The 16,778-nt window shown below is 48.2% G+C and overlaps 1 protein-coding gene across 1 annotated transcript in view; it reads left to right on the forward strand.

Moving 5' to 3' along the window:
• The window catches only part of LOC144115653 (prolyl 4-hydroxylase subunit alpha-2-like), a 71,395-nt gene that overhangs the window by 3,397 nt on the left and 51,220 nt on the right, over nt 1-16,778 (forward strand). The window lies entirely within an intron of this gene.

Genomic DNA, 16,778 nt, shown 5'->3' on the forward strand with positions numbered 1-16,778 from the left:
GCTTGTCGTTGTTAATTCCATGGCTCTGAAGCTGCGTACTGAATTTTCATTGGTGCCTAAATATGACTAGCCTTGAAAGGACAAACCCCACTTTGTCCTTCGTAATGCACCTATTACTCTTGTGAGTGATGTGGTGAATCCTGATTTTAATACAGAGCTCCGCCACGCCTTTGCAAAGCTTGTAGACATGATTGTCGCATGGATCGCAGTCCATGAGATGCTGGTACAACTGAGGAAACCTTTTTTGGGGGGGTGGGGGTGGGGGGCGACAAGCTCAACACTTCGAGTACTCGGTGCTTTCCTTTAAAATAAATTGTCTGAATGCTTTCAGATTCTGCTTGAAACCGACGCAGCGCCTTTTCTGCCAATTCACAAAGTGAGGTTACGTTCTTTGAAGGGATACAAGCCCTCCTCGTTTTTTTTTTTTTTACCGGCGTAGGTTATTGTTCAGCATAAACAGTTGTAACACACTGATCACGGGTACTTTTTGCAGCAACTTTTCAAGCGATTAACCCTGCAATGTAGGGTACCACAGAACTAACAAATGGAGACGAGCTTTCCGGGTAGTCAACTCGATGCGCGTAATCGTAATCCTCGGCTTGCAGTATGAGACGCCTTCGCATCCCAGTGGCAGCTGTGATTGCACTGTCTTCAGATGCAGTAACAGATGCGCCCAAGACAGACACAACGTCTTGTGAACTGTTCCCAAATTTGGAGGGCTTCACCTCCATCCTCACGAGAAGTCGCTTGTAGGAAGAAGTAAAATGAGCTGTTGTCGGATTATTATTGAAGTCGCCTCGCTGTCTGATACAGGCAAAAAAATGTCTCGGCATAATTTTGCTCATGTAACGAGTCAGTGGATACTTCAAAGGGCCTCTATGAACAAGCTCATAAAAAATGTTCTCGGTGCTTTGCTTGCATGTTAGAAAACCCAGAAATCCCATTTTCTTAACACCGTCTAGAACAGGCTGTCCTGCTGGCTCCTTCAGAGCGCTTGTATACGCTCGAGCATCGGAAAAAAAATGTCTTCCAGCAGTCGTCATTTTGGGTTCGCAAAGGTGGCTTGCAGGATTTCGCCAAGGGGTTCCTAGAATTCAGAATATGAAACAAATGGTCGAACAACCTCACAAATATGACCGTGGCAGCGGCACCTCTGAATTGTGAAAGTTTCAATACCTGCTCGCAAAATAGATATCTAGAGTGTCAGCTGCAGAAGCAATGCTTGGACGGCCAGCCGGAATTTCATTTTTTGTTTCTCCCATTCGATATGCATTTTTGTAAGATTATTGCCCAACCTCAGGCCTTCCTCACGCTGCAAGGCGTCCAGCGCTTGAATATAAGCCCACTTCAGGAACTGCCCGTCACCATCGACAAGATGGCTGACAGTTGATAAAGGGTTTCTGATGAGATTGATCATATGAGGAGCGTCTAACATAATGTTCACTTTTTTTGATGAATCATTTGGGCTTTCGAAGCATGTGGAAAAGTGCTCACCACCAAGGCGAAGCTCAGCATCCAAACTTGGAGCCATGCTAAACTGACTTGATGAAGCATAAAATGTCAAAGAGATGACCTCAGCCCTTACATAAGCCAATTTCTCAATGCATTGATTTGTGAGTTCAGCTCTTTCTGTGCCTGTCTGAGAGTCTGTCAGAAAATAACCTACAAGGACCTTCAGTCGTATGTTGACTCCAACAAGCACATAGACACAGACATTTCTTGCTTCAGGAAGGCTGTCATCTTCTAAACCCGTGACGAAATCGACATACCCTATCACTCTTTCACCGACCAGCTCAACGTGCTTTCGTAGTGCCATGTCATCCACAAGGAGTCCACAGTAAAGGACTTCAGTTTTGGTCTGCACTAGATTCTCCAAAAAGAGAATGCTCCAGCTGTGAAGCACGGTCGTCCAACAAGGGATCGATACCAGTCGCGTTGGGTGCGTTGCGGTGGCAGAGCATCGTTAAACTTAGAGCAAAAGTTTTCGCAGGCGGCCGGTGAGTAAAAATGCAGTGTAAGGGCGAATGTGCGTATTCCTGGAGGGAATTTCCCTTTCGTTTCACCTCATGCCCTGACAGCACTTTCTGTATGTCACTCGAGAATGCGGAGCTAAATACTTTAGCTCCCTTATCAGATAGAAGTTTTCTTTTTTTGATTGTCCATATAATTTCCTAGGCTGTCTCATTTCTGTAACCTTCGCTTGCTTTGTTGTAAAATATTGATATTTTTCTTTAGGTGTGCCCGTTCTTCTTTGCAGACGTGTGGTCTATTCTTATACCATTCCTTTCTAGGCGAAGGTAAGGCATCCTTTTCATGATCAGGTATTGCTGGTGCTTCAACATCGTCATTGCATGCAGGGTCTTAGGACTTCGGCGGTGGCGGTTTCCGTTTAGCCTAAAATATGAAATTTAATTTTATTCTAGAGCAAATCAATGCAAATCTGCAACCTATTTAATGAGAATGGCAGGGGTAGCAGGGTGTCGTTGACAAGTATCTTGTATGCAATGACTACATAAACAAAATTACTGTTATGCCAACAGAAAACAGAAGTTTAAACCTTCAGTCTCTTTGAAGTCGATACACTGCTCCTGAAGCGTGCTTTGAAGTTGGTCAGTAACCTAATACAATGCAATATGTGCCTCTGAAGAACTCTTTCGGACAGCCATGGAAAAAGTATGCGGGATGTGGGTTCGCGAAAAAAAAAATCATCGCAGTTAGGCAAAGCAGGCCAATGAAAACCGCTGAAGCAGGAAAATTATCAGCTGACGGACTAGCGAGGCAATGCAGCAAGAATCGTTTCCCTACAAATCAGCAAACTTTTGTCCATGACTGTACTGCTTGCATGCCGACTTCTCTTAAACACCAGCTCTCTAATAAGACACTTTGGCATCGGCAGAGCACCGTGCAGAAAAAATACGACGACCCTGAACGCACAGGCTAACGACACTGAAGTACTATCAAGATTTGCACATGAAAAAGAAAGAGTCAAGGGTGGAATTCACTAATGTTCAACATGGCATCATCCGGACTAGTTTGAGTCCTTTCATAATAGTAATCGCGTGGACCCGTCAGCCCTTTGTGTTTTAACGCAAAGGAGAAACTGTCTTGAGCATTTATCATGCTTACCGACGCCTGCAGGCACTCCGGGAATGCAGGAAACAGTGCCGGTACTGTGCCTGGGCGCAGCCGCGTCGTTTGTCCACTCCGGTCGAAGAATTCCAGACTCAAACGGACCGAACACAAGCGGTCTCCGTCTTTTGCTTGCCAGCCATCGCGAAGAACGGCTCGTTCCCAGAGTCTTCGCGCCTCAGGATCCTTCGGAAACCTAGCAATAAGACAATAACGGTTACAGATGTGCATGTACGCGCCTCAATGCAAAGAACAAGACCAGTTCGGAATGATCCTTAACGTGCGCAAGTTATTCCTGAAATGTGACTCCTATAGCGTCGTCTTGACACGGTTTCTATCGTACCCAAAAATTCTGGACAAAATCATTTTTGAACGGGAAACCATTTATGAACGCAATTTTTTTTTATGTAATGTAAGATCTGACTATAACAATCAACATATCTGCAGATCACTGCCGGCAGTCTTGAATATTTTTTTCTATTGACGTTTTTGCTATCGCTAAAGGCGCTCCCCATTGGTTTTCTAAGGCAATCTTAACTGTTTGATGCGATAGAGGGAAACACTTAAAAAAATTTTTGCTACATATCAGAAGAATGGATCATGACCTTTAATATTGCCGTAAAATTATATTACAATTTTCCAATTGCTGGACATGCGTAAACCACGCACGAACCAACCATGCTTATTCTGGTCGTAATACATGCCACGCACGTGTATCACCACCACTGCTGCTGCTGCAACTGGCTTGCTTTCTGCACCAACCCCCTCCCGCAAGATGGCGTCGCAGAGATTTCACTTGACGGGTGCTCCCTTCAATTCATAAATTTTCTTTAACCTCTTTGGATGGAACAGGCAGCCGGAACTTTCGTTCCACGAGGTACCGGCGGACTTACAGCCTTTACCTATTGTACGATTACTAATGTCGACAGTGAGGAAGAATTAGCAGCATAACACATTGACTGCCCGGCTATATCTGTAGCCCGCATTTTTATGGAAGTGATTCGGTAATGGAACAGAAGGTGGTTGCTAATGAAAACAGCATGCTGAGCCAAGCTTGTTCACCAGAATTCTTCCCGCTCTAGGTTAGCACCGGCAAAAACACGTGGTGACAGCAGCAAACGGAAGAGATAATGCTAATCTTCTTTCATGCGTGCACCTGATGACTTATTGGAACAGACTGGTCATCTGCTGCGAACGCCGGGCGTAGAGCATTCGGTATTTGTGTCGATGCCATCGACCTCCACAGATGACTGGAGCACATAACATTGATTTGTTTTCAAGTTCCCTGTGGCATCAGACGCAGTATGACACTCTCAGAACATTCCTGTCTCTCTAGTGAGGCGCTCATAACGGCATTTCACTTGCAGAATAAATTAAGCTACTGCCAAGGAAATCTTTTGAAACGATAGAATGCGATTTGAGTTTAACGTGAGTAAAATAATAATTTTAACGCCAGATCAGGTTATTACCTGTACATTAATATTGAAGAAATCTGTTTTACGAGCTTCTGTAAATTTTGAACCCCGTTTCCCCTATTCATGCTTATGTGTTTTGGCACCAAAGCGTGTAGCGTATATCAGGAACAGATTTTGCTACCTCTGGACCATTTCCTCCTTTACTTTTGCTTCTAAGTTATTCACCCTATATTGGCACTGGAGAGGTTATAGATTGCGTCAGCGATTCATGTTCTGAGCTTATTTAGGCTCTTGTGTCCCACCTGTGTATCTAAAGTGTTTTGTTATGTTACAGGTCGAAGAACTGAGATTTATAGAGCAAAGACAGAGCACTTGAGCAAACAAGCGGCCCGCAAGCAGGGCCCTCTGCTTTCGAAACCTAGCGAAACCCAGAGAGTTGCGTTGTGCAGCCGCCTACCCGCGCGGAGTAGCGGAATTGAGGGAGAGAGACGGGAAAGATGCGACGAGTCGAGCGTTCTTTACAGGCATATGACACTCAAGGTCAATGTGACACCCGCGTAGGGAACACTTAACAAGGAGGGAACGTGCGGTAGGTTGCAAAGAGCGCGCGGCAGCTGCCAAGAGCGTGCTGGCGGTCGCAATCGCCGGCAGCTAGCTCCTCGACCAAGGTCATGGCGCGCCGTTTGCTTGGGAAAGGAGGAAGTCGGCTGCGGCGCGCTGCAATAGCACCGGCCTGCTGGTTTCCACCTTCATCTGCTGTGTGCGGCGGCACCGTGGCGGCGGGCATGTCACATAAGCATTGTCGGCGTGTTCTCCTAAGCACGCAATATTTTGCGGCCCCATGTGAGTGTCCGGCAGTGATCTTCGCGCTGTCCTGCGATCTTCATGGACAGGTGTTGCACATGCTCAAAAGCGCCGCGTGTAGCTTATACTTCCGAACAGCTGTCACCGAAGCTTTAACAATGAGTTGTCGCAAAAAAAAAAAACTCTAGGCGACACTTGAGCTCGCCTAAAGGGAAGCTGAAACGGTTTTCAAATCGCAAGAAACGCTGTGGTTGTGAAGAAAGTACTTTGAAAATCATATGTTTAAATTCTTTCTAGATTCTGTCCGCGAAAAGAGCTCCAATCGCTTATCAAAAACCCACCGCCGACACGCCCTCGTCGCTTCCGGAAGGGCCGGGTGGGGATACGGCAAAAAGAAGTGGAGGAGGTGACGCTATTCACGGAGAGTCGTACGGCCGAACGACTTGTGGCCGCACGAAATGGCAGGGTTTCGGCTCAGCCTGTGCACAGAGGACGTGATGCTCCGTCTAAAACACGACATCATAGAATCTAGAACCAAAGATGCAAAGGTGATATTGGGTGTAGATATGACCAAAGCCTTCGATAATGTAAAACACGCCGCGATTCTCACTGACCTCCAAGAAATTAGGGTTGGAAAAAAACAACATATGACTACATAAACGACTTTCTTTCAGACAGAACAATCAAAATGAAATTTCAGGACATGGAATCCCCCGCCGTCCGACTGGGGAGCAGGGGCACGTCGCAGGGATTGGTGCTTTCCCCCTTTCTTTTCAACGTGGCCATGCGAGACCTCCCGGCAGCCTTAAGAGAGCTGGAAAATTTGAAATTCAGCATGTACGCGGACGACGTCAATCTCTGGATAAACGATACACCAGGGCAGCGACGCAAGCATAGAGGAACCCCTGCAGGCAGCAGCCGACAATGCCGTGTCCTGTGTGGCCGAGAGGGGCCTCTCATGCTTTCCGCAGAAATCTGAACTCCTTATATACAATCCAAAAGCGCTCAGGTGCAAGCGCGAAATAAATCTCAGCATAACAGTAGACGGGCAAATGGTGCCAAAGGCTGAACTGGTTAGAATCGTAGGGCTTTTCCTACAAGCCGACGGATATAATGTTACAACAATTAAGAAGCTAGACAATTACACCCCACAGGTAACTCGGATACTCAGAAGAGTCACGCTCAAGGGTCGGGGCATAGAAGAGCGTGGCCTCCTGAAACTGATGCAGGCCTACATTATCAGCCGCATACGCTATGCCACTCATATATGAAATTAGGACAAACGAAAAAAAAACGGAATAGACGCACTTATCAGGCGATGCGTAAAGAGGGTGCTGGGGCTCCCCATTACTGCCTCAACAGCCGCCGCGGTGGCTGAGTGGTTAAGGCGCTCGGCTGCTGACCCGAAAGACTAGGGTTCGATCCCGGCCGCGGTGGTCGAATTTCGAAGGAGGCGAAATTCTAGAGGCCCGTGTACTGTGCGATGTCAGTGCACGTTAAAGAACCCCAGGTGGTCGAATTTTCCGCAGCCCTTCACTACGGCGTCTCTCATAGCCTGAGTCGCTTTGGGACGTTAAACCCCCATAAACAAAAACATTACTGCCTCAACGAACCGCCTCCTCGAAATGGGAAGGGGGGGGGCACAATAATTGGACTGAATTAGCGGAAGCAGTGCATATAGCGCAGCTAGATATATTGAGCTGAACTAACAGGGGCATAACCATCCTGGGTTGGGTGGGACTGCAATCAGACAGGGGTGCGAGCGAAGAAACAGATGTTCCCCCAAAATATCGCGAAAACATACTCGTACCCCCTCTTCCCAAAAACATGCACCCTACCTATAACAAGGAACGGAGACAAAAAAAAAATGCCGGCAGCGCTTACGAAGCGCATCGAAAATTAGAAAACTGAAGAAGTCGCCTACGTAGCCGCGGCTATAGTGTAACGTCGGGGGCGACAATCTCCACTGTGGTCAACGGCCGTGCCGCACCAGTCGCCGCCGCATCCATTAGAAGCCGAAACATAGATACAGCTGGGGAAGTTGCAATAGCGCTCGCTTGCGTTGGAACGAAAGCAAACATCATAATCAGCGATAGCAAAACGGCTGTCAGCAATTTTGGCAATGGAAGGGTCTCGAAAGAGGCAAACAAAATTTTAGCAAGTTCTGAATTGAACCATAAAATTACGATATTCTGGACCCCCGCACACGAATCAGTCCCAGGCAATGAGGCGGCACGAGAGTTATCCCGAGCTCTCTACTTCCGGGTAACCGAAGAGCCACCTGACTGTCGGCGACTGGATGAGCGCGCGCAAACCTACACTGAAATCGTCGAGCACTGTAGAGTTGGAAGAAGGTCTCTGCCACCACCGGACCGAACTTTAAGCAACAGAGAGGCTGTCGCTAGGCAACGGCTGCAAGCTGAGAGTTTCCCTAGTCCAGTCTGGTTGTTCCTTACGCTAATAGAAGAGAGACCAGATAATACATGTGAAATCTGAGGATAAAGGGGCGCTCTTGATCATATAAACTGGCAATAAGGGCGGAAACTGTGCGAGAGCCCTCTTATGCTACCTATGGCATCAAGACTGCCAGAACCGAGACCCTCGTTAAGCTATTAGCAGACAAGGCATATGAAATGAGGGGCTCGTTTGACAAATATATTAAGGAAGCCAACAGTCAACGAAACCAAGGCACATAGGGGAATGTTTTTATCTGTCTTTTTATAATTTGTAGCGGCAATTAATCGATGTTTAAAAAAATTACTTATAAAGCAGCAGAAAAAACAACCATGCCGCCGGTGGGATCCGTAGCCACGACCTCCGAATATCGCGTCCTGTGCTCTTACCAACTGAGCTACGGCGACGGCTGTCCAATCTGCTTCTCTCGTGGGTATTTATGTCTTGCTTGTAAGCGAACCTTGAGAGTGTTCACCAGCGCCACCCTCGTCCATAGCGGTGGACGTAGTACGTCCTGTAATCGGGAAGGGTTTTCTTTCCCTTCTGCCGCATTTCCATGTGTGCTAACATTGGCACCTGTCTGCGCAGCTAAGTTTAGGGCTTGACATTTCAACCGCTTTTTCTTGGTCCTTGCCCTATACCTTTTTTTACGCCTAGACACTTCTGTTTGTGTCTCCTGATCGCAACTAGCTTGATCTAGTTTTTCAGAGGCACCTCGGAGACCTTCATCCAATTGCAAACTGGCCGCTTTGCCTTCGCAGGCCAGTGTCAGCTCCCCACTGCTGACACACGGACCTTCCGCTGCCCCCGAGTTGGGCAGTTCGTTTTCCTGAAGGCAGTCCTCCACCGCCCGCTTATCGGCCTGAGCGCTTACCTCTGAAACGCCCTGCTCGTCTGCAATGTAGCTTTCGTCCTCCGCGTGGCTTTCGATACTGCGTTTCAACATTACAGCTCCGCAGTCTTCATGACGGTTGTGCGCTGTTTCAGAATACTGTTTTACGTCGTCACGTGTGTCCAACTGGAACGATCCGGCCTGACTCGCTCTTTCTGGAGTCTTGCCTCTCGAGATCTCATCTTCCAGTTTCTTTCGCTCATACGCGAGCTGTAACCTTCTGAGCTCCCGCTCCTTTTTCTCTGCCGCTAGCCTTTGTTCCTCTATGTTCCTCCGCTCATCTTCCTTTTTCTTTCGCTCTGCTTTGAGGAGTTCCCACGTATCGCTAATTATTATTTCCTCGGCGGTTTCCAAGAGCAATCTGCAATTGTCCATCTTTTTGATCTTAACCCCTAAATCTACACCCAACTCTTCACACAATGACAGCAAATCTTACCTTAGCAATTTCGTTAGGTCCATGTTGGCTGCTCTGAGCCTTGACGTTGCTGAACAACTGTTGACGTGAGCTACACGCACTCAGACTCACTGATCAACTTCCCTGGATTCCCAGCAGTTCAATGTATTAACCCAAACAATTGAAGCCTGGCGAATCTCAAGCAAAGTTCAAGCACTCAACCACGGAAGCAACACCACGCCGCATGGTCGATCCCACCGCTGCCACCAGTTGTTAGATGCGGAGCTCCAATCCCGTAGCAGGCCACCGGTGTTGGGGGATTACGCGTCGATCCCACCGCTGCCACCAGTTGTTAGGAGTGGGGCTTGTATCCCGTAGCAGGGAACCGGTGTTGGGGGATTGCGCTTCGATCCCACCGCTGCCACCAGTTGTTAGATGCGGGCCCCTGGTTCGCCTGTGCCGTCTCTCGCCAAGGTCGGTGTCCCCGGGTTCCGGGTCGGGAGACTGCTGTTGTGGGTTGACAAAGAGATGAGAGGGTCTTCGAGGTGGAGAAGAGACTGAAAGGGTTTATTTACATTTTTACATAGTTCGAAAGAGTGAATCGGGAGCTGGCTGATCACACGCCAGATCGCTGCTTAAATAGGGTCCGCTGTCCCCAGGTCCTTAGTTGGGGAATTTAGATCATTAAAAATGCGTCCAATCACTGTGATGTCGATCACGTGTCCAGTCTTTAGGGTCCGCCTTCCAGGACGCCCCCAACAACACACTCTTGCCACTTCTGGCAGATTAGGGTCCGCGATGTCCAGGCAACAGTGATGAATAGCCCGAAGGGGGTCCCATGGCATCGTCGAAGATCTGTCGCCTGCCCTCCACAGCGGTAGAGTGGGAACTAAAGGTTGCCACTGCAGTTTGCAGAAGGTTCCACGTATAGGGAAAAGCACTTAGTCTAAGACGAGGTTGTTTTCGAAGCACGAGGATTCCGGCGTCGTTGGCTTAGTCAAACACGGCCGCATTTGCCACGACTCATTTGCAGCCATGCCGCTCGCCGGCTCCCCCGCCGTCCCCTCCGGGAGAAAGATGTCCCGGGTGGGTCCGGCGTTTAGAACAAACGACAGGTTCACCAAAGCCGTTCTCAGGCAGCGGACGGCCGTTTCACCCCGTAAACAGCAGGGGGGGGACAAGGTCCCTTGTAGACGCCATCACCTGCATTCGTGGCGCCGCAACCCCGTCGACGGCTCTTTGAAGCTTCTGTCGATTGATGACTCCCAGTGGCTTGAATATTCTTGGCATGTTGGTTTCTGCAAACGTAACACGGCGCACGTTGTCCTTGCCGCTCCGTACGCGCAGCGGAGCTCGCTCCTCGCGCGACCCGGGATGGGGTGACTGTCGAGTGTGTGTGTCGCTGATGGACGACGCCAGTAAACGTCTCCTTTGTGAACTTGGAGGCCTGTTTCTTCACGGCGAGTCGCTTTCATTCCTGCGGAGGTATAGTGCGCAGCAACGGTGCCCCACGATGCCTGTGGTGAAGGCTGTCGGAACCCTTGCCTCGCGCGAAGCCCGAACCCGCGCTGGTTGGTGGACTGCTCCAACTAAGAAACCCCTCAACTTTACACTCACAGATCGCAGGGAGTCCTCATATCATTCCTGGCGCAGTGGTGGCGCGGTTAAGCGAAATAGTAGTACACGAGCATTTCTGAATTTCGCATCTATAGAAATACCGCCTGCGCAGTCTGGGCCACACGCTCGACATTCCACTGAGCACTGGAACTCCAGCCACTGAACCCCCGCGAAGGGGCAGTGCAGTTCCGACTGTAACAAATTCCTGGGCAAAAACCTGCCAAAAAAAAAAACATCCATTTTTTAATCTTGCTCGGACCCATGGCAAGACAAATATTGAAGTGCGAGCTCAACACGTGAAGGATGTTTACCTAACACAGGTTAACCTCTATTTGCCCTCCATGCCTCTTTAAAGTTGTTTTAAAGGCTAATGGGGGACGGTCAAGGATATAAATGGGGCATAAGAATTAGTCTACGACTTCAAAGGTGTGTTTCACACGAGTAGGGAATTATTCATTTTTCTTTTCGCTGAAAGCTGTAACTGATATTCATCGCTCAATAACATTTCGCTCCTCATTTTGGTGTCGAAGTGCGATGAACTGCTGTGTACAACAGCTGTACCTTACCAGTACTCACCTACGGGACAGAAACGTGCAGGCTAATGAAAAGGGTTCAGCTCATGTTAAGGACGCATTGCGAGCTATGGAAAGAAAAATGATACATGTAACGTTAAAAGACCTTCCGGAAGCGGGCAGAGTTGGTGGGGAACAAACGCGGGTTTATGACATCCTAGTCGAAATCAAGAGGAAGAAATAGGCTTGTCCAGGGCATTGCATGCGAAAGCAAGATAACCGCTGGTCGTTAAGGGCAACGGAGTGGATTCCAAGAGAAGGCAAGCGTAGCAGGGGCGGCAGAAAATTAGGTGTGCCTATGAGATTAAGAAGATTGAGGGCATACGGTGGGCGCAGCTGGCAAATGAGAGGGTTAATTGGTGAGACATACGGGAGAGGCCTTTGCCCTGCAATGCGCGTAGTCAGGCTGATTATATATATATATATATATATATATATATATATATATATATATATATATATATATATATATATATATATATATATATATATGTGTGTGTGTGTGTGTGTGTGTGTGTGTGTGTGTGTGTGTGTGTGTGTGTGTGTGTGTGCGTGTGTGTGTGTGTGTGTGTGTGTGCGTGCGTGCGTGCGTGCGTGCGTGCGTGTGTGTGTGTGTGTGTGTGTGTGTGTGTGTGTGTGTGTGTGTGTGTGTGTGTGTGTGTGTGTGTGTGTGTGTGTGTGTGTGTATCCCAGCACCCCTCTGTCACGCTAAAATCTTCGAAAGCGCTGCGGTTCGGCGCAGCGGGTTCGTCAACAGTGACATTCAGGTGGCGTGGGTACGCCGATCGCGTACCCACGCTGTGTCGACTCTCTCTCGCTCATCCTACCGACAGCCTTCCTTAAATAACTCCAAATTTTTAAAATTAAGAAAAATTGTGGATAAACGAACTAGGCACGAACTACATATTCATAGCCTAATGGCCTATCTTCAGCCAAAAATCGTAACAAAAGGTTTACAAATGTCGTTAACACCATCAACGGGTGTTCTGTGCGAAGAGGAGAAGGATAATTGGAATCGCATACTACAATCTGCCTCTTTAAATTTGCTTGTAGGAAAGCAGATAAAAGACAACCTGAATGTTGGAAGAAAATAAAACCGATGCTTGGCGGCGCCACAGACGGCCAGGAAAGTTTCGATATTTATGGTGCTTCGCGTCTATGAGGTTTGCGTTCTTCGTGGTTTTGTTTTTGACGCGAGTCGATTTACAAGCGCCGAACAGCAGATGAACTCCAAGTGCCGCTTCAAGTGCTAGTTAACCTTTGAAGGATCCTTTTAAGGCTTGTCAAATGATCGCCACGGTCGATGAAAAACGATGATGGCACGATGGTCGGTGATCGGACAAGGCAGCACTTGTGTATTCGCACGCTCGCCCGGTGAAACATTCCCGGTTGTGCTAGTCAACTTCAAGCTATTTAACGGAAAACGTTTATTAGGGACGGGAGACAAGGTACAAGGCAGTTAAGAAGAATTGCTGATGACCTAGCTCTGTTAGGCCAGGATATACGTAGCGATAGCGCGGAGATTTCTGCATCGGAAGAGTGCATTCACTAGATGCTCCTTTATTAATGGTTGTACCTTGAGCCATCGTGGTGGAGTGGCAGCGTCTCCGCCTCAAACGCCAAAGGCGCTGGCTCGATTCTGAGCCTCGGCAGAGTACTTCTTTTTTTATTCAGTGAGCGGGCGGGGGGTTTCAGTGGCTCCCATAGATGCCGCCACCGAATACGTTGGTTAGCGGTTAAGCGCAGGCTCTGTTAAGGCGCGTTTATTCTCCGGCGTAACGCGCGCGCGCGCTGCACGGCGACGTCACGTCGGCGAAGCGAGACCCTCTATACTCCAACTGCGCTTGACCGCCGACGCGTTCGGCTACTTCGGCGCACTCTGACCGCACTGGCGGCGACTTGCAGATTTGATGTATTAGTTGCACGTACCGGTCTGCGGCGGTGGCGGCATCCATGATTGCGACGTCGTTGCTTCCGACGTGAAGGACGATGTCCGACACACCTCGTGGTACTTAGTCCAGGAGGTTGGGGATGTCTTCAATTTTGGCACCAGGTTGGCAGATAAATGCTGGGGTGTGCGGGATTGCAGGATCGAAGTGCTGATGCAAGTATTTCACTTGAGAGTCCCCGATGATGGCGGTAGTTGGGCTCTCGACGGGGAATTTCCAAAGGACGTGTCTTGATGAAGTGCGAGCAGGAGCCATTGTATAGAATTATATGAACGTAGGTTGCGTTGGCTCCGCAGAATAAAGATTTAAGAGAAGTGGGCACTTCTACAAAGACACTTTTATTTATCAATGTTTCGACCGCGGTGCGGTCTTCTTCAGGACTGTAGTGGTCTCGCGTCAGATGGACGTTTTAAGTTTGTGAGCTCAAGAGGAGGGAGAAAGGAGTGTAACACGCAAATAGCAACAACAGTTCAAAAAATTGAAAAAAAAAATAAAAAATAAAGATCCTAAAGGTCCTAACGAAAAGCCTGGTACCCTTTCTTTTATTCACGACCTCCAAACAAAATAATACTACACTTCTCGTTAATTTGCTAACTCAGATATACCTTTTATAACTCCTAGTGTATATCCCAGGCAATCATACCCCTCCTTACTTACACTATCCTGCCTCGTGCAGTATTGATAAGCTTTTGACGTTCTTTCCTTACATTTTCCGACAATTTGAAATATTTGCACCCAGCTAGCCCAGCCCTCCTCCCCTACAAACAAGTATTCCCGGCGAGGTAGGTTCAACGACCCGCCCAGGGAGAGGGGTGCACCGTTCAGTGAAACCCAGACCCCGTGAGTAAATTCTTACACATGTGCTCGTTAACGTAGCCCACTCCTTCCTTAACGTTCTAGCCCTCGGCTCACCGGAAATTAGTGAGACCACCAAAAGGCGCCTGGTTTGGCCTGTTCGTCACTGCCAGTGTCATTTGCGCAGCGGCTCCTCTTTGGCCACGCATCTGCAGCGGCGCCCTTTGTGTTTGTGCATTTTGTTTGTGTGTTTTGTTTGCACGTTTTGCTTTCGTACGCCTGTGGTTGCCGTGCTGCCCATGTCCCCCGCACCGTCTTCCTCTCCCTTTCTCTCGTTTCGCCATCTCCTTTTGTACCCCACCCTTCTTACTATACTAGTTTTCCCCTTTTTTTCTTTTATTTCTATTTTTTCTTCCTCCCCCAATATTGTCCCTGTCAGCTCCCCGCACCCCCATCTTTATTTTTTATTTTTTTTTCAATTTTTTGAACTGTTGTTGCTATTTGCGTGTTACACTCCTTTCTCCCTCCTCTTGAGCTCACAAACTTAAAAACGTCCATCTGACGCGAGACCACTACAGTCCTGAAGAAGACCGCACCGCGGTCGAAACATTGATAAATAAAAGTGTCTTTGTAGAAGTGCCCACTTCTCTTAAATCTTTATTCTGCGGAGCCAACGCAACCTACGTTTATGTATATATATATATATATATATATATATATATATATATATATATATATATATATATATATATATATATATAGGAGCGCTCGATATGACGTACATGAAGGAAACCAACGATGATTTCTTGGGGTACTAGGCAGGTTTCCGTGCCCAGGAATTATTTTTCACGTTCTTGATGTTCTTGCCCGCTATGGGTCGGGACTAGAGTTTACAAATGTAGTTCCTCATCAAGAATCCTTACAGTTTCTGGATTTGAAACTAATCTTTGAACCTAAGCATGTCTGATGAAAGTACTACCCTCGGAGCGATAAACCTTTGCTCAACTGCAGTTCTTTTCATTCTTAAACTCCTAAAAACTGGTATCGTTGTGGTCCGCAGAGGTATGGCCGTGAAGAAATCTTGCCCTCATGGAATGGGAACCAGCCTCCTCGCACAGGTCAGTAGGTGGAGGAATGCAGGTTACCAGGAGTCTCTTATCGTGTCCTGTGCGGAAAAGGTGTCTAAAACGCTGCAGACATCCGGGCCCCCCTCAGATTTCTGTTCTGGTCCAATAGAAAGGAAGTTGGTGGTCATGCCGTGCATTCACGCCTCTGTCTCACCGGCTTAAAAGAGTAGGGGCCCGATATCGAGTAAGCTTGTTTTTCTCTGCTCCCAGTAAACTGGGAAAAGTAGGGGCTGCAGTGCAGAGGAAACGCGAGGAAAAAGAATAGTAAGAAGCTGTGCAATATTAAGCATGGGAAAAAATATGTTGCTTGTAAGAAGGGCGCAGTGTATCTTATCCCTTTGTCTCGCGGGTGTATATACATCGGCCAGACCGGACTGTGCATCAATATTCGCCTTGCAGAATATGCCAATTCTGTCAACAGCGAAGAAAATAGAAATGTAGCATTACACTGCCTCGCGTGTAATTGTTCTCCGTTTTTGTTGACATCACAGTGCTGTTTGTGCATGATGGCCAGCGCACAAGAGAGATTGCTGAAGCATTCCACATTATCAGAAAGGGCGAGGTATGCGTACAGAAGGGTTGAAATGCGGGCCAGTTGGTTCATAGTAACTTGAAAAAAACCAGCCACAAAAGACAATGGACAAGAGAAGGAGTGTACACGCGACAACGACTGGATTGTCAACTTAGATTTATTAGACAAAAGCATAGTCCCAGCAACGCCAGCAGAGCATGCGCAACAGCCGTATCACAACTCACAGTGCATATGGCACACAAGATACACCTCTACCGTGACCGGCCTAAAAAAGCAAATCCCTTTTTCAAGTAAGCGCACCGAAGTTGTGCTAATGCAATCTTGGCCTGACAAACTGATATGGTAAGGCTCCAAGATTTCTCGCTCTTGCTTACCCCTGCCTCTACCAAGAATCATTACGTTGCTGAACAGTGGATAACGCCCACATTCATTGCAATGGCGAGGCAAGTAGGCACCGTCCTCGGACCCCAGTTTTCAAGTTATTATGAAGCAGCTGGCCCGCATTTCAACCCTTCTGCATACTATTTCTTCTTCTGTGGGCGTCTTTCTAAATGTTCATACTCCCGGCAGTCAGGCTACGCTCTGCGTTAGCGCAATTCGCTTCCATCACATGCCGGGCACGCACGCTTTCCCACTGCCTCAAGGTCAACGTTGCTCCGCCAGAGCTGGTGGGTTTCTTCGGGCTGCTGGAGCCTTCGACCGGCCATTGGAAGAGGATGGTTAAGATCTGGAAATCGGAGTGCTGGAGGCAAGTGCGGGTTCTGCACGATTGGTTGCGAGTGTTGTGCCTCGTGGGACGTGACGAGATGTCAGGAGCTCGCTGCCTCCATGAGCACCGACGTTTGGCAGGCCAGGCAACAGAAGTATTCTGGAATCAGCTCAGAGCAGATCTGCCAAAAAAGAAAGGGTGAAGGTAAACAAAGGCACAGTGACATACTTGGAAGGTGCGACAGTGCCAAAGGTTGTTGATGACCTGCTGAAAAATGGCCCTAAGTACAGCCTTACACCAAGCTTAAGGGGCCATGAGCTGCTCGCCACCGTACACCGGCTGGCTGATAAAGCGCACAAGGATGAAAAACAGCGCTGTTTGTCTGAAGG

The sequence above is a fragment of the Amblyomma americanum genome, chromosome 1 (assembly GCF_052857255.1).
Source record: "Amblyomma americanum isolate KBUSLIRL-KWMA chromosome 1, ASM5285725v1, whole genome shotgun sequence".
In the NCBI taxonomy this organism is placed as follows: Eukaryota; Metazoa; Arthropoda; class Arachnida; order Ixodida; family Ixodidae; genus Amblyomma; species Amblyomma americanum.